Here is an 18,546-nt window from a genome sequence, read left to right as displayed (position 1 = left end):
CTGGTCCCTTAAGTTTTGATAAAGCAGTGTTAACCTGTGCAGCAATGCTGGCCAATTACAGTAGTGATTAATTTTTAACAATTACATTACCCAATATTAGCTGTTTAAAACTGAGCCCATGGTCTAAATAAGCATATATTACTGACATTTACTCAATGCAAGATAATTAATATAAAAAATAGATGTTAATTACAATGATGGGTGTATTACTACTTCAATATGGATTTTGAAGCATTAAGTAATTTATTTTTAGTTACCACTTAATGAAACTTATTTTCCATTTCACTGAAATAACATAAAGAAAGTTCATTCTAACTTATTAATGTTTCATTTACCAACAAAAGTAGTTGTATAATATTTATTAAAAATATTTTTTAGAATTGCAGCAATAATAATCTTTTAAGGCAGACTTCAAATAATTTCTTTAATGTTACCAGATTTCCAAGTAAAAGTATCAAATACATATAGATGAAAGTCTTAGTTTTTTATGTAATTCTTCAGTTTCATTATGTGACTGATAAAGGAACAGCAAATATCGTATTCCTTTTTTGCTTACACTTGGGAACAATTACAATTAAAAAGTAACCTGTCAATTATAAAGCTGCTTCAAAAGGCAAAGGTTGACAGCACAGCTGAATTTTTTTCTGAATTTATAGTCTGTACTAATTTGACTTGCTAACAAAATAAAACTTGGCTGGACCTGGCTCAGTTGCATCTGTCAATGGCTCTTCAAATCCCATGTTGTTTGGTTATCTTCCTTACCATGGAGGGACAGCTGCTTTTCCTATTGTTGTGGAGCTAGTATATCACAGCTGAGAATCATAACATTGAACTTTGCATCTCTGTGCAACTGCCATCAAAAAATCCACAAGCTACACAGTGGCAGAAATGATTCAAATTTAAAATGCAGAAGAAATTCTTGTGTAGCATAAGTCACCACAAAAAACTGAAAACCACCTAAAATGTTTGGTATACTTCATTCAACATAAATTAACAATATACATCCATTTATCAGTGGTTGCCTGTGTACTTACAGAAAACATGTTGGATTAAAAATGCTTTAGAATAATAGGGTAGCTTGAGATTTGTAGTCCTCAAGTGCTTCAATTATCCATTAGGATGAGGAGAGACAGGCATAGCACAGAAAGGACTCAAGCCAGAGAGTATTGAATTTCTTTGTATCCTTAACAATAAAAAATACAGCATTAAAAAAATAAAGGGAATTTATAATTGAAATAGATCGATGTGATTTCTGAAGGCATCATCAAATGCAAAAGATGGATCATCCAGCTCCAATGTTTAGCCCAAAATAATAATTAATGCAGTTCCATTTCACATGTTTGACTTTCAAAAGCCTTTTATGTAATCCCTTTGTGTCCTGCCACTATATAAAACACAACAGCATGAATCATTTCCAGGCACCTGTTCAATTTCAGGAGTAAAGCCACAGTTTTGAGAAGGTAAGTAGGATCCTTGAGTATTGTGTGGAGCTCTCTGTGTTTTACATGTGATAAAACTTAATTTATATTTGCATACTAACATTTTTTTCAGAGAACTGAAATAAAATAAATAATGTAGTTCAAGATTGAGCACAGGCTTAAATATTCAATGCTTAGTTAAATAAATGTCACTCACATTTCATCATTTTAATGTACGTATATACCTGTCTCTGTTTTTTTGTCAGTGTGGCTTTGACATCATGGACCATAAGGTGTATACTAATACAGCGTGAGCAGGAACACTCAATAAAACTGAATAAAAAAAATCAAGTGACAATGAGATACCAAAAAGGCATGATACACCAGAGTTTGTGTGTCAGCTTTTATCCCTCCAGATGAGAGAATTTCCAGTTCCATTGTCTCAAAACACCACTCACATCCACAGTTATTCCCAGTTTTTAGATAAAAGTTTTTAGATAAAAACTAACAGCGTCAAATCTGGTCTGGGGTGGTGTTATATGGGGTATGGGGGTGTTGTATTGTGATTGTGACTGAGAGAGTAAAAACGCTAACTTTTACAAGTACTATAAATTTACACCGGCTGTTACAGACACAAATCTTATTATCCTTGAACCTTTTTTGAAAGTGTTTATTTGATATTTGGACTACATTTTGTCATTTATTACTAAAACATGAAAAAACATTTCTATTTTAACAATGTGTTTACATAGATTGTTGTAGACATGGAACACACATGAAATTATTTACCCTATACAACTCTAGGTAGCTCACTACCAGATAATGAAGGCTTGAACTGGGAGAACTTCTTGCCCTTTCTGCAGCAGTGGGGGGCGATGGTATAGCAGGCACATTTACAAGACAAAAGATGCTGACGGAGAGGTACCAAGGGATTTATGGTGGGCTGGGTTTACGAGTTTTTCCGTAGGCTTTGGTAATTCTAGTGTTAATCAGAGTCTGTTCAGTTCTGTTCAAAACAGATGAAATTTGACAGGTTTAATGTCCTGTAATTGTGAAGGCCATGGGCTGAAAACACCACTAATACTATTTTGATGTGCTTGGTATTATATCTACTGTATTTCTTAAGTCATATATCTGTAGTACTAGGGTGTTGTACCGTGTTAGCCATTATGAATGTAGAGAAAAGCCAAGCAAAGGTGTCATTTTGCTTGGCTTTTCTCTTAAGTCATATATATAATCTTAGTGAAGTTTTGTTTCAAGTGAAAAATCTGGCCCTCAGGCATAGGTCAAGCATTTGAGAATCTTAATTCTTATAAGTTAGATCTGTGCTGGTTTTGGAAGGCTTTTGGTCATTCTGACAAATGGTGAGGATGTGAAAAGTAAACCCAACAATTTCCAGTTCTTCTGCTGCTAACAGAATAAGCTTCATCTATTCAAAACATTGTCCTAGGAAAAATGTCATTTCAATTAGATGAATGACTGTAGTACTAGGGTGTTGTACCGTGTTAGCCATTATGAATGTAGAGAAAAGCCAAGCAAAATGACACCTTTTATTGGCTAACTAAAAAGATTACAATATGCAAACTTTCGAGGCAACTCAGGCCCCTTCTTCAGGCAAGACTGGAAATGCCTTTAAACCTAATGTGAAAAATTAGTGGCATGCAGAGGTTTTTGTCTGGATCCACCAAATGGTGGCACAGGTCAAGAGAGGTGATATTTCATTTTCTGTAATTTTGGTCTTCACATTACAAACATTATATAACAGATTGTATAAATTACAAGCAAGGTCAACTAGACTTAATGCAGAACTATAGAAACTGATTAAGTACCTTATTTATCATGAACACATCTGACTATTTACAGGAGGCACAAAGACAATTGTCCAATACTATGCATTATTTCAAACTACAGGAAGATCCCACAGATCTCTACAAGAGGAACTAAAAAAGATAGTACGTAGTTTCCTCTTGAGATCAGGGATCATGTAAGTTTAATTCCTGAGACCTCCAAAATGGGTTACTTCTACATGCTTCCTATGATCCACAAAGTAGGGAACCTGGGAAGGCCTATAATCTCAGGAATTGGTTCCCTTACAGAAAATGTTTCAGGTTGGGTGGAGCATGTCCTCAAACCCCTCGCCTGCAATACAACCAGCAGGACACCACTGATTTCTTAAAAAACTGCTAAAGGCCCTTTACCTGAGAGAACGTTACTGGACACAATGGATGTTGAGGCACATTACTCAAACATCCCCCATGATGATGGCATAATGGCATGTGAAACATACCTTAAACAACATGATTTACCCACAGAGTCAGTCATACAAATGATAAAATTCGCTTTGACACACAATCGCATTTGGGCAAAACTTCTACTTGCAACAAACAGTCACTGCAATGGGCTGTCGGTTTGCACCTCACTATGCAAAACTATTTATGGCAAAATTGGAAGAAGATTTTATGTCAACGTGCATCTTAAAACCAATGTTGTATGTCTGTTACATAGGCGACATCTTCATAATCTGGACTGCCAGTGACAAGGACCTCCTACATTTTCATAATGAATACAATTCTTTCCACTCCAACGTAAAACTGAAGCTTAATTTCTTGAAAACAGAAGTCAGCTTCCTTGACACCACTGTTCAACTGAAAGATAACACCCTTGTAACATCTGTTTTGCACAAACCAAAGGACAGACAGATTTACCTGAGAAGTGATAGCTTCCACCCCAAGCATATAAAGCGCTCCATTATTTTCAGATAACCAATACATTACAACCGTATTTGCTCAGACACCACAGACAAGGATAAACAACTGCAGAAGCTTAGACAAGATTTCATTAGACAAGGTTATGACCCCAAAACAACAGACACTCAAATAAGTAGATCTATTGCCATACGCAGAGACAACTTTCTGGAATATAAAAACAAAGACAACAAGAACTGCATTTCCCTTGTTGTCACCAATAACCCACATCTTTTTAATTATAAAAGAACTTCAGCCAATGCTAAATAACGATGAAACGCTGAAAAATGTTTTTCCAGAACCAAGTCTCCTGGCATACAGACAGCCAACAAACCTGCAGCAACTAATGCTCTGAAGCTGCCTAAGTGAACCAACAGACAGTAAAATGTATTATTATTATTATTAATGGCACATCTCCCTGCCTACAGAAAAGATCTAAAACATGTCCTTACTTTTATGATACAGATTGTGTAGTTATACCACACTGCTGACTAGGAACATTGCCTAAAGGGATCTTTTTCCTGCAGATTATCTAATGTGGTCTACCTAATTCTCTGTATGAAATGTCCAGACACTGCACTCTATGTGGGAGAAACTGAACAAACACTCTGACAAAGAATGACCTTACACAGGTTCAGGTTCCACATTAAGCATGGCATCAGAGATGTTCCTGTAGCAGCTCACTTCAACAGCCAAGGACACTGTGAGAGGGACTGTAAAGTCACGGTGCTTATGGGCAACTTCAGAACACAGCAACAGGGAAAACAATGGGAAGTTAAACTCATGCTAAAATTTAACACATTACAACATTGTTTAAATAGAGACAATAGTTTTATTGCCAGATATGAGGATTGTTTGCATCTCTCAGACTGCCCCAGACAACCTGACTACAGATCCACATTGTTTTGAAAAACTCTTCAGAAACTTCAAAAGACTTTCTTGGACAGTTATCTTATCAAAAGATCTTGACTATACATTGTTCTCCTCTCTTGCTAAATGTGAATCCTAGCCTGAAGAAGTCTATTAATTTTTTACATCTAAGATGTCCCACCTAAAGGTTTGCCAATACTGTATATGTCCTGGTGTCTCTATAAGGACAGAGAACTCCAGTTTCTGTATTACATCTGGCCTGAAGAAGGGGCCTGAGTTGCCTTGAAAGCTTGCATATTTTAATCTTTCTAGTTAGCCAATACTGTAAAAGGTGTCATTTTGCTTAACTTCTCACTACATCTATAAATATCACAAAATATTTCTTCAAAGAGACAGCAATAGATGAATCAAAGTCAACAAGTGGTATAGTGAATACTAGTATGCTGGGCACTTCTAAATTTTAACTCAGCAATATACTAAAAAAGTTTGGTGTAATGACATATCAATATTGGAATGAAAAGCCTGTTGTTGGCAGAATTTTCTCTAGCCAGATTATTTAAAATGACAGTAGATTTTCTACTTACATAAAAATGATTTGTTAGGTTTTTGTGGTTCAGTTTTGTAATGCTTTTCGTGACTTCTGTTTTGTTTCTTTTGAACTGACATTTTTGGATCAATCACAAATTTTGCCTGTTTCTTTTTATTTTGCCATGTTCTGGTCAAAAAGAAATCTTAAAAATAATTGTTTTGGGCAACCGTGTGAGTTTTTAAAAGTAAACCAAAAACAAAGCCTGGATCCAAACATTTGTGAACCCAAGATCAAAAGAGTGAATTCTGAAATTAAACACCTTCAAAAGATCAGGTAATATGCCAGTAGCAGATGAAAAAAAATTACAGCATCCTTTCATCTGGTAGTGATACAGTTTCAAGTTATAGAGCAGAGTTAAGATACAATTATAAACTCCTTCCCACTGTTTCTCATGGACCTCATATTCCTATTGAGAGTGTTTTCCTAATAATCCCTCTAAATTCTCATGTTGTCTTTGATCAGCAACTTTGAACATACAACACTGACAGGGCAAAGATAACATTGTCATCTGATATATACATAGATATACTGAATATATTATCACACTTGTGCACCAGGGCTTGAGCAAGGTAAGCAATATAACCCTGGACAGAGAGGATGTGCTGTTGCAGAGTGTCCTTCAGACATTGACTATATATAAATATGTGTATATACTGTATATATATATATATATATATATATATATATATATATATATATATATATATATGAATGGAAGAGAAGGTCTGTGATACAGTTTGCATATTTGCAGCTGGAGATCCACAAAGGGGGAAAATTAATCACGTATCATAAAGTAGTTTTTATTCCTGAACTTTCAGCAAAAATTAGGTGTGGGGGGGGGGGTTATTGGTCATAAAGTTTTATTTATTATGAATATGTTTTCTTAAGTTTGCATATGCTGGGATTATGTCCAAATGTCTGTTAATGGCGTTCTTGTTTGCGGCTCTATCCCAGTTCACACCCAAACAGGGGCTGAAAGCTCAGGAATAAAAACTACTTTGTGATACGTAATTCATTTTCTCCCTTTGTGGTTCTCCAACTGCATATTTGTATATATATATATACTGTATATATATATATATATATATATATATATATATATATATATATATATATATATATATATACATGGGTGGGTCGTTTTTTCTCCCTTCGTGGATCTCCAACTGCAAATATGCAAACCGTATCACAGACCTTCTCTTCCATATATATATATATATATATATATATATATATATATATATATATATATATATATATATATATATACACACACATACACAGTACTGTGCAAAAGTTTTAGGCAGGTGTGAAAAAATGCTGTAAACAAAGAATGCTTTCAAAAATGGAAGTGTTAATCATTTATTTTCATCCATCAACAAAATGCAGTGAATGAACAAAAGAGAAATCGAAATCAAATCAATATTTGGTGTGACCACCCTTTGCCTTCAAAACAGCATCAATTCTTCTAGGTACACTTGCACACAGTTTTTGAAGGAACTCGGCTGGTAGGTTGTTCCAAACATCTTGGAGAACTAACCACAGATCTTCTGTGGATATAGGCATCCTCACATCCTTCTGTCTCTTAATGTAATCCCAGACACTCTCGATGATGTTGAGATCAGGGCTCTGTGGGGGCCATACCATCACTTCCAGGACTTCTTGTTCTACTTTACACTGAAGATAGTTCTTAATGACTTTGGCTGTATGTTTGGGGTCGTTGTCCTGCTGCAGAATAAATTTGGGGCCAATCATACACCTCCCTGATGGTATTGCATGATGGATAAGTATCTGCCTGTATTTCTCAGCATTGATAACACCATTAATCCTGACCAAATCTCCAGATCCATTTGCAGAAATGCAGCCCCAAACGTTCAAGGAACCTCCACCATGCTTCACTGTTGCCTGCAGACACTCATTATTGTACCGCTCTCCTGCCCTTCGTCAAACAAACTGCCTTCTGCTACAGCCAAATATTTCAAATTTTGACTCATCAGTTTCAGAGCACCTGCTGCCATTTTTCTGCATCCCAGTTCCTATGTTTTCGTGCATACTTGAGTCGCTTGGCCTTGTTTCCACGTCGGAGGTATGGCTTTTTGGCTGCAACTCTTCCATGAAGACCAACTTCTGGCCAGACTTCTCCGGACAGTAAATGGGTGTACCTGGGTCCCACTGGTTTCTGCCAATTCTGAGCTGATGGCACTGTTGGACATCTTCCGATTTCAAAAGGTAATAAGCTTGATGTGTCTTTCATCTGCTGCACTAAGTTTCCTTGGCCGACCATTGATTCTACGATCCTCAACGTTGCCTGTTTCTTTGTGCTTCTTCAAAAGAGCTTGAACAGCACAGTAGTATTATGCATGCAAGTTCTGTCAAAATGATTGATGAGTTAAGCCCCGCCCCTTTTTGGATTGACGTCATAAACTCCCGCCCCCTTCTGGTTTTCCCGGCCGGAAGTCCGTCACTTCCGGGACCACCGCCCTTCCTGTTTTTTACCCCAGGAAATGGCCAAGATCCGTTTGGAGGATGTCCGGCCCTTCCTGGAACCCTCCCATCCTGTTTTTACCCCAGGAAACATCTGTCCCTTCCTTGAACCCTCCCATCCTGTTTTTACCCCAGGAAACATCTGTCCCTTCCTTGAACCCTCCCATCCTGTTTTTACCCCAGGAAATGGCCAAGATTTTATTTGATGGATGGGTGCCCCCTCCTTGAACCCGCCCCCCACCTCTCCCGCGGACAAGTTCAGGCAAGTCTGTAGCAGACCCTGCCGTCCGCACCTCTTGGTGGTCGCAGGCCTTCTGACTTAGAGTTTCCTGCCCACGGTCGGTTAACCCTGAGGACGCCCCCTTCCGATCCCCGCCCCTAGAGGAAAAGACCGCCCACCCACACGCACACACACCGGACGGCCGTCATAGTCATTTTGACTCTGACTCCAGCCCCAGGCCAGTCCTTGATCATTTCTCCCTGAGGAGAGACAACCACACACATGTTTCAGCCTGTCCATTCTGCCTTATAGCCATTCCTGACTCTAGTGCTTTGGGTAAGAAACTCTATTATTTAAAATATCTATCTAACCTTTTATCTAAGTCAAAAATGATTTCTTCACCTCACAGACAGTCTCTAAGTTGAAAAAGCCTTTACTTCACACAGCCAGGTACTGTCTCGGAGCAGGCGGCCTCTGCCTGTAGCCCGAGGAGAGAGATCGCCTCCACACACACACACACACACACACACACACACACACACACACACACACACACACACACACACACACACACACACACACACACCAACATGTTAAGGAAGGGCCCCTACCATCCAAGCCTCTTGGGGCCATTCCTGTCTCTATTGCTTTGGGTAAGAAACTCTATTATTTAAAATATCTAATACTTTATCTAAGTCAAAATGATTTATTCAGCTCACAGACAGTCTCTAAGCTGAAAAAGCCTTTACTTCACCCCGCTGGGTGCTGTCCGGCTCTCTGTCTCGGAGCAGGCTGCCTGTAGTTTCCAAGCATAAGCTGCCGGGTGAAGCTAGTTCGAAAAACAGAGCCTCTTGGAGCAGACCACTGCGTGTGCACGCAGAGCAGGCAAACTTTCTGACCGCGCAGCCCCAGGAAACTGATAGACCACAAGGCTGTGAGGCACTGGGACATTGTCCTGCGCGCATGCGTATCAGGAGCTAACCCCCCCCAAACACGAGATGAAAAATTTTTTAATGATAACGAAATCGATATAAGATCTGTAAAATCACGCACACCGTTAAATAATAGGCAACAGAAACCTTTTAAAGAACGTTTGAGACGTGTAAATTTTAACCCCGGAGTTATATATTTAAAAAATCCCTGCCAAGTGAAATTGTCTTAAGCACCTCAGCAAGGCCTTTGGGAGCTCACAAGCGTCTGAGCTTTAAGCCCGTATCAGATCATTCGGGGCAGTGTGAAAAAAAGGTCTCACCTTGTGATATTAAAAGATTTTGAATGCTTACAAAGTTGACTTTTAAACCCGAACAATACACAGATGTTCACGGTCAACAGCTCTGACATCCTGAAGCTAAGGGGAGTGGGGGTGTAGCTATTAGGATGGCTCAATCCTTATACCGACACAAAAGATGTTCACACATAAGGTTCAGTTTGAAACACACTTAAAGTGAGGCCAGACATTTGCTAAAATAAATCTACGCATAACAAAGGACCCTTTTTAAAAAATACAGGACTTTTCGGTGAACGGCCAAAGGTTTAAATGTAAGTATTTGTTACAGACTATTCTGCACAGAGCACCGACAGTCAATATAATGGTAAGACCCGTTCATGTTTTAAAACGGAGGGATGAATCCTTATATTTTATACTTAATATTTCCAAGTTGATTCTCCGGTAATTCGCTTTTAAAAATATTTGTTTACAGTGTGCAGGAATTATCAGCGAGGTGGTCGAGTGGTTAAGGCGATGGACTGCTAATCCATTGTGCTCTGCACGCGTGGGTTCGAATCCCATCCTCGTCGAAAATTAAGGGGCGGCACGGTGGCGCAGTGGGTAGCGCTACTGCCTCACAGTTGGGAGATCTGGGGACCTGGGTTCGCTTCCCAGGTCCTCCCTGTGTGGAGTTTGCATGTTCTCCCCGTGTCTGCATGGATTTCCTCCAGGCGCTCCGGTTTCCTCCCACAGTCCAAAGACATGCAGGTTAGGTGGATTGGTGATTCTAAATTGTCCCTAGTGTGTGCTTGGTGTGTGGGTGTGTTTGTGTGTGTCCTGCGGTGGGTTGGCAACCTGCGCAGGATTGGTTCCTGCCTTGTGCCCTGTGTTGGCTGGGATTGGCTCCAGCAGACCCCTGTGACCCTGTGTTCGGATTCAGCGGGTTGGACAATGGATGGATGGATGGAGGAATTATCAGCATGTTAATTACACAGTGCGTGTGTAGGAGCCTGAACGCGCTCGTGTGTATAAATTGTAGCATTTTATATTTCTATCTCTCTATCTACGTGTACGACGATTAATGTTCATAGGACTGAAGCAAACAATATTATTTTTTTTTTTCTCTCTCTCTCTTACCGAATCGGGCTTTACAATCAATTAAGTTTTGTCTCGGCGTCTGAAATTCAAACAGGTTCTCTCCTCTGAGAATATTCAGGCCTGGTTTAAAAGAGCTCGGACATAAGACGTCAGTATTCTGAACCCCGCGGTAACCGGTTATTTTTTGTACGGAGCCGCCTGTTTTAAAAGTCTGATAACGAAGCATTTATGCTTTATAAAAATTCTCATTTGGACAGCCGGCTGGAGACAGATTGACTGAACCCTGAACATGGACCCAAGAATTTATATCTTAATACACGGGGCTCTGAGATCAGGCTGTCTGTTTTTATTTAAGTCTTTAGATTTTAAAAAGTTTGCTTGCGAGTGTATTCATATTTATACCCGCGATCCTATTAAACTAGTAATGAAAGGAATGGACGCGTTTAATAGGGGTCCGAGAAAACCTTCCTTTCTGATTTAACGGTAATTTTCTATCGCAGAGTTTTTAAACGGTGCAACGAGCCTTCTTCAGCAGAGGGTTGAGTGCATGTGTTACTGGGGTATGTTTTAAGATACTTTACCAGGCACAGAGTATCCAATATATTAAGGCCCGGGGTTTGTGCGGTGATCATGGTCAAGGGCAGAGTTAAGCTAGACATTATTATTATTATTCCAAAATGAAACATTGACTCGCCCATATCCACATTAAGCAAGTATCACAAATATAAGACAGTAAAAAACTAAATTTACAAACACTAAGTCGCAGAGGAAATTAAAAAACATATTAAGAACGGATCAACAAGGGATCACCCCAAACTCACAGCACACTGCAGCTGAACCTATGTGTTTTGCAGTATATTATCAGCTAAACGGTCATCTATTTATCCCGTTCCTCGGAGTTGCAATGAGTTGGGCAAAACATTATTTAACATCTGAGAGTATGATGCTAATTAACATTAGACTGGTATTGTTAGGACCTTATCCGGCACTAAAAGTTGGGTTGGTGTTCCTCCAGAGTCAGGAAGAACATGAAAAAGTGGAGTTATAAGGTATAAAAAACATTGATACGGGGACAAAACCAGCATGACAAGAAACCTTTTTGAAATAAATAATAAGCTTTTTTGACATGTACAGTCTGGAATAGTCTGAAGATGTTTTAAAGAGTTAATTTTTAAATAAAGTTTGCAAAAGGCATATTAAAAATATTAAAACTAAATAAAAACACAGAAGTACCATTTAATGATATCAATTAGTGTTAAGTATATTATCAAGCACTGGGCTCTATTTATAAGGTTTATTTAATTTAGTTATAAGCAAAATGATTGGATGCATTTTGCTTTGAAATTAACCATAGTTTGATACCGCTTTAAGAATGAGAATGCAAGACAAACCTATACACTTAATAACAAATGTTGCCGTTTCAATTAGGGATATCTTGGATCTCTGTTTTATTTTAACCTTTTGACAAGAAACCCCTGGTCAGCGAAATATACCCCATATATATTGAAAATGAACCGTGCCGACATGCTAACTAAATAGATATAAGATATTTTAGAATATGGACCTGGACTCTAACCCAGAGGATTCTGACAAACTAAGGGGTCTCCACTTAATTGTCAGACTTTCTGCGGGTGCTATGGATCTTGTAATGGAGAATGCAAAAGATTCTATAATCTTTAAGGGGCATGTGTCCACAGTGTTAACCAACCATAGTACGTGATGTTCAAAATTCAACTAGTGTTTTTCAGAAGAGATAGGACAAGTGCGGCGTGTGTTCTGTATTCTCTTTTCTGTATTAACTATTCACAATGACCAGACTCCCGAGACCTTAGGTTTTTTTTTATGTAGAAGTACATTTCACAAACATGAATAAGAGACAATCCATCAAACCGCTCTTGACCCAAAACAGGACCAAGCAGGGGGGTGGGACCGACATCCCTCAAAATGCTTTTGACACAAAGAAGGGCCAATCAGGCGGGTGGGGTGGGACACTCTTTTCAAAGAGTCTTTGGCCGCCCCCAAGTGGGCAGGATTTGCCGGGCTATAAAACAACTTTTTCAACGACTCTTTTTTGAACGGTTAACAATCAGCACCACTAAGGCTATGCTCCTGATCAGGCATGATGGTCTACAGGCCAGACGGGCCCCTACGTTGGCCTGTTTTGACGTGAGGCTATCGTGCCCGACTCCGAGGACTCTTCGCCTAACAGCTAGCCTCCAGACCAGCCTTCTTGGCCGTTCCTTCTTATGTCTTCAACTGACCAGATCTAGGAGCCTGAGCCTCCGTTACCTGCCCCTGGTGATATGTCTGGGTCGGATATTTTCCTGGAGAACCGCGCAGTACCTAACATTTTTGTACCTGCTAATGATGTTTCGGGGAGCCTAGCAGGGGCTGAGGAGATAGCCATTCAGGCCAGGCCGTGTACGACCTGGTAGAGGCTCCGGCCTCTTGGAAAATATCAACCAAGGATGCGGATTATGCGGGCATGACCCTTGAAAAAACTGATGGCCCCATGGGTGAAACATTTCAAAAGGCTCTGATGCGGGGCCAGAGTTGGATGGCGGCTCTGCCGGATATAATAATGGATCAGTACCTAAAAGTACCTGTCAAGGATGTTGAATAGACCAATCCGGCCAGACACGGACTACGTGTCTGTTTGAGACTGACTGGTTCAGCAGCTGCTGTCTGTTTTCCGCAAACCGTGGCTCAGGAGCCTGGTCATCAAGACTCTGGACTGTTTCAACATCTTTCGGCCGTTTCACCAGATTCATGCCTTTGTACAAAATGCTGCTGACGAACTGAAAAATGAACATTCTATTAAGGAGTCGATTGTACAACGTACAAGACTTTCATAATATGGACAAAGCCTCTTACTCAAAAATACGGTAAATAGCCGATGCTTTCTCTAAACAACATTTTTTCTGTACCGGATAGGTCTGATGGACCTTTAGGGTTTTATGGGGTAAATGACATGGAAAATCAGATGAAGTGTCTGAACAGAATGTACCGGTGATAACACAGGCTTTTGTCGGCTTTTAAACAGGCTGTTCAGTTGTAATATTGTTTTGAAGTGGTTGGTAAAACCTCTCTGAATTTTAGTATTGTTTTTGAAAATGACCAATAAAGTAACATTTGATTTTAAACTTTAACCCTAATTTCTTTCAACGTCGAGGATGGAGTGTCGTTGAAAAAGTTGTTTTATAGCCCGGCAAATCCTGTCCACTTAGGGGCAGCCAAAGACTCTTTGAAAAGAGTGTCCCACCCCACCCGCCTGATTGGCCCTTCTTTGTGTCAAAAGCATTTTGAGGGATGTCGGTCCCACCCCCCTGCTTGGTCCTGTTTTGGGTCAAGAGCGGTTTGATGGATTGTCTCTTATTCATGTTTGTGAAATGTACTTCTACATAAAAAAAACCTAAGGTCTCGGGAGTCTGGTCATTGTGAATAGTTAATACAGAAAAGAGAATACAGAACACACGCCGCACTTGTCCTATCTCTTCTGAAAAACACTAGTTGAATTTTGAACATCACGTACTATGGTTGGTTAACACTGTGGACACATGCCCCTTAAAGATTATAGAATCTTTTGCATTCTCCATTACAAGATCCATAGCACCCGCAGAAAGTCTGACAATTAAGTGGAGACCCCTTAGTTTGTCAGAATCCTCTGGGTTAGAGTCCAGGTCCATATTCTAAAATATCTTATATCTATTTAGTTAGCATGTCGGCACGGTTCATTTTCAATATATATGGGGTATATTTCGCTGACCAGGGGTTTCTTGTCAAAAGGTTAAAATAAAACAGAGATCCAAGATATCCCTAATTGAAACGGCAACATTTGTTATTAAGTGTATAGGTTTGTCTTGCATTCTCATTCTTAAAGCGGTATCAAACTATGGTTAATTTCAAAGCAAAATGCATCCAATCATTTTGCTTATAACTAAATTAAATAAACCTTATAAATAGAGCCCAGTGCTTGATAATATACTTAACACTAATTGATATCATTAAATGGTACTTCTGTGTTTTTATTTAGTTTTAATATTTTTAATATGCCTTTTGCAAACTTTATTTAAAAATTAACTTTTTAAAACATCTTCAGACTATTCCAGACTGTACATGTCAAAAAAGCTTATTATTTATTTCAAAAAGGTTTCTTGTCATGCTGGTTTTGTCCCCATATCAATGTTTTTTATACCTTATAACTCCACTTTTTCATGTTCTTCCTGACTCTGGAGGAACACCAACCCAACTTTTAGTGCCGGATAAGGTCCTAACAATACCAGTCTAATGTTAATTAGCATCATACTCTCAGATGTTAAATAATGTTTTGCCCAACTCATTGCAACTCCGAGGAACGGGATAAATAGATGACCGTTTAGCTGATAATATACTGCAAAACACATAGGTTCAGCTGCAGTGTGCTGTGAGTTTGGGGTGATCCCTTGTTGATCCGTTCTTAATATGTTTTTTAATTTCCTCTGCGACTTAGTGTTTGTAAATTTAGTTTTTTACTGTCTTATATTTGTGATACTTGCTTAATGTGGATATGGGCGAGTCAATGTTTCATTTTGGAATAATAATAATAATGTCTAGCTTAACTCTGCCCTTGACCATGATTACCGCACAAACCCCGGGCCTTTGACTCGTAATCAAGAAGAATGCAACCACTTCTTGACTCTTGGAATCACAGTTCAAACTTACATCCCCTTCACCCTGAATGCGACTCAAACAAAGGATGGTTTTTTCACAAACAGAGGGGGAAAAGCCGTTTTCAAGGCTAGATGTCCTATGTAACTTGGACTACCTAAAAGAAAGAATAAACCTCACAGTTTTAGTAAACTTGTAATCCTTGTGCTAACACATATCTTCTTCTATAATAAGCTAACGTGGCTGTTCGTTTGTCTGTCCAGGATTTTAAATCACCTGTAGCTCGCTAACCTATTGACTTGAAATTTGTTACACATGTACTATGTGACGGCTACTATCCGCTTTCGGGTGATGATTTTATTACTCTTTTTATTTTATTGTTGAATCAACTCTCGGCACTGCGCAGCAGGGCGGCCGTGCTGCGCATGCGTGAGAAGCCGCGGGCCGCTAGGGTGGAGAAAAAAAAAAGAGCTGCTCAGGAAGCAGCAAACCCCTCATCCTCTGAGCAAACGAATGCTACACGTCCAGAGAAAGAGGAGGAATACTATGAATGCTCAAGTCAAGTGTATTCACTGCACGTTATCGTGCAGTACGCCGTTACTGGTAATAGATATTATGTAACTATTCACTAAAACATTTTCCTTCCTGATTTGCCTAACATGTCCAAAATAAGCCTAATCAGCCCTGTAGTGTATAGGCTTATATAACGTACTATAACCATTCTTATTTTTCAGGGGCTTATAACTGTGGTAAAATGGAAGGCTATTACCAAGCATTAACAGAATTTCTAAAACTTTGCTTTATACAAAGCCCCCCTGAGTATCAAAGTGTTCATAGCCTGATGATGAAAATGCTGTTTTAAGTTAAAACCTGAACAAGATAACTGTTTTCTATTCAACATATAAAACATTTAGTAAATAAAGAGAGACTAAATACAATTTATAACAAAAATGGACAGGTGAATAACCGAGCAAATCTACTTTAACTTGAAGTGAAGCAGAGTGTTTTACAAATCATCCCCTACACAGTGGTTCTCAAACTGTGGGGCTGTCCCCCTAGGGGGGCATGACGTGACAAAAAGAAAACAAGAATCGAAAATATGAAAAATACATCTATTGAAACCAAAACAAATTAACTCAAACTACATTCTGATACTAGAAAAATAAATATAGAGTTAGATAAATGTCGCTAAAAGTTAAGTAGGTATAATAATAAAACATGCCTCTATGTTATATCATTACTTAAAAAGAACAAATTGGTATTAGGGGCTCCTTTAAAAAAAAAAAAAAAAAAAAAAAAAAACGTTAGGGGGACACGATTACGTATTTGCGATCCAAGTTTTCATAACACAGTTTTAAAGGTTGAGAAATGCTGTCCCTTCAGACTAAAATCTACAAAGAGGAAGCCCCCAATTGCCTTGGTGAAATGGATCCAAAGCTGACATATTGATTGAATTGGTAAATTCAGAGCTTTTAAAAAGTGAGTAGTCTGGATTTTTACACCATATGATTAAGTTACTGTCACAGAAAGAAGGACTGCTGAAACTTATAAAATGTAGGTATAACATTTAAAGAGAATAATGATTGGGGTGTAAGCAAAATGTTCTGATCCACCAAAAAAAAAAATGTTCTGATCCACCAAAATAAGGTTTACTGGACAATGCACAAGATGGAAAAAAAAAACAAAGTGAAATCCTGACTAGTACCGTGTTAATATATTGGATACTCTGTGCCTGGTAAAGTATCTTAAAACATACCCCAGTAACACACGCACTCAACCCTCTGCTGAAGAAGGCTTGTTGCACCGCTTAAAAACTCTGCGATAGAAAATTACCGTTAAATCAGAAAGGAGGGTTTTCTCGGACCCCTATTAAACGCGTCCATTCCTTTCATTACTAGTTTAATAGGATCGCGGGTATAAATATGAATACACTCGCAAGCAAACTTTTTAAAATCTAAAGACTTAAATAAAAACAGACAGCCTGATCTCAGAGCCCCTGTGTATTAAGATATAAATTCTTGGGTCCGTGTTCAGGGTTCAGTCAATCTGTCTCCAGCCGGCTGTCCAAATGAGAATTTTTATAAAGCATAAATGTTTCGTTATCAGACTTTTAAACAGGCGGCTCCGTACAAAAAATAACCGGTTACCGCGGGGTTCAGAATACTGACGTCTTATGTCCGAGCTCTTTTAAACCAGGCCTGAATATTCTCAGAGGAGAAAACCTGTTTGAATTTCAGACGCCGAGACAAAACTTAATTGATTGTAAAGCCTGATTCGGTAAGAGAGAGAGAGAGAAAAAAAAAAATATTGTTTGCTTCAGTCCTATGAACATTAATTGTCGTACACGTAGATAGAAAGATAGAAATATAAAATGCTACAATTTATACACATGAGCGCGTTCAGGTTCCTACACACGCAGTGTGTAATTAACATGCTGATAATTCCTCCATCCATCCATCCATTGTCCAACCCGCTGAATCCGAACACAGGGTCACGGGGGTCTGCTGGAGCCAATCCCAGCCAACACAGGGCACAAGGCAGGAACCAATCCTGGGCAGGGTGCCAACCCACCGCAGGACACACACAAACACACCCACACACCAAGCACACACTAGGGACAATTTAGAATCACCAATCCACCTAACCTGCATGTCTTTGGACTGTGGGAGGAAACCGGAGTGCCCGGAGGAAACCCACGCAGACACGGGGAGAACATGCAAACTCCACACAGGGAGGACCCGGGAAGCGAACCCAGGTCCCCAGATCTCCCAACTGTGAGGCAGTAGTGCTACCCACTGCGCCACCGTGCCGCCCCTTAATTTTCGACGAGGATGGGATTCGAACCCACGCGTGCACAGCACAATGGATTAGCAGTCCATCGCCTTAACCACTCGACCACCTCGCTGATAATTCCTGCACACTGTAAACAAATATTTTTAAAAGCGAATTACTGGAGAATCAACTTGGAAATATTAAGTATAAAATATAAGGATTCATCCCTCCGTTTTAAAACATGAACGGGTCTTACCGTTATATTGACTGTCGGTGCTCTGTGCAGAATAGTCTGTAAAAAATACTTACATTTAAACCTCTGGCCGTACACCGAAAAGTCCTGTATTTTTTAAAAAGGGTCCTTTGTTATGCGTAGATTTATTTTAGCAAATGTCTGGCCTCACTTTAAGTGTGTTTCAAACTGAACCTTATGTGTGAACATCTTTTGTGTCGGTATAAGTATTGAGCCGTCCTAATAGCTACACCCCCGCCCCCCT

General features: G+C 39.3%; 2 non-coding genes across 2 annotated transcripts; one reads left to right on the top strand and one right to left on the bottom strand.

Annotated features, from left to right (window-relative positions):
* The first annotated feature begins 10,040 nt into the window (after positions 1-10,040).
* Positions 10,041-10,122, top strand: trnas-gcu (transfer RNA serine (anticodon GCU)). Its single transcript has one exon. It is a non-coding gene; the product is annotated as a tRNA-Ser (tRNA).
* A 7,978-nt stretch (positions 10,123-18,100) lies between these two features.
* On the bottom strand, positions 18,101-18,182 carry trnas-gcu (transfer RNA serine (anticodon GCU)). Its single transcript has one exon. It is a non-coding gene; the product is annotated as a tRNA-Ser (tRNA).
* Positions 18,183-18,546: the final 364 nt, after the last annotated feature.

The sequence above is a fragment of the Erpetoichthys calabaricus genome, chromosome 2, assembly GCF_900747795.2.
Source record: "Erpetoichthys calabaricus chromosome 2, fErpCal1.3, whole genome shotgun sequence".
Lineage (NCBI taxonomy): Eukaryota > Metazoa > Chordata > Cladistia > Polypteriformes > Polypteridae > Erpetoichthys > Erpetoichthys calabaricus.
Note: the sequence above shows the minus strand (reverse complement) of the source record. Positions and strands in the feature narration are given on the sequence as shown.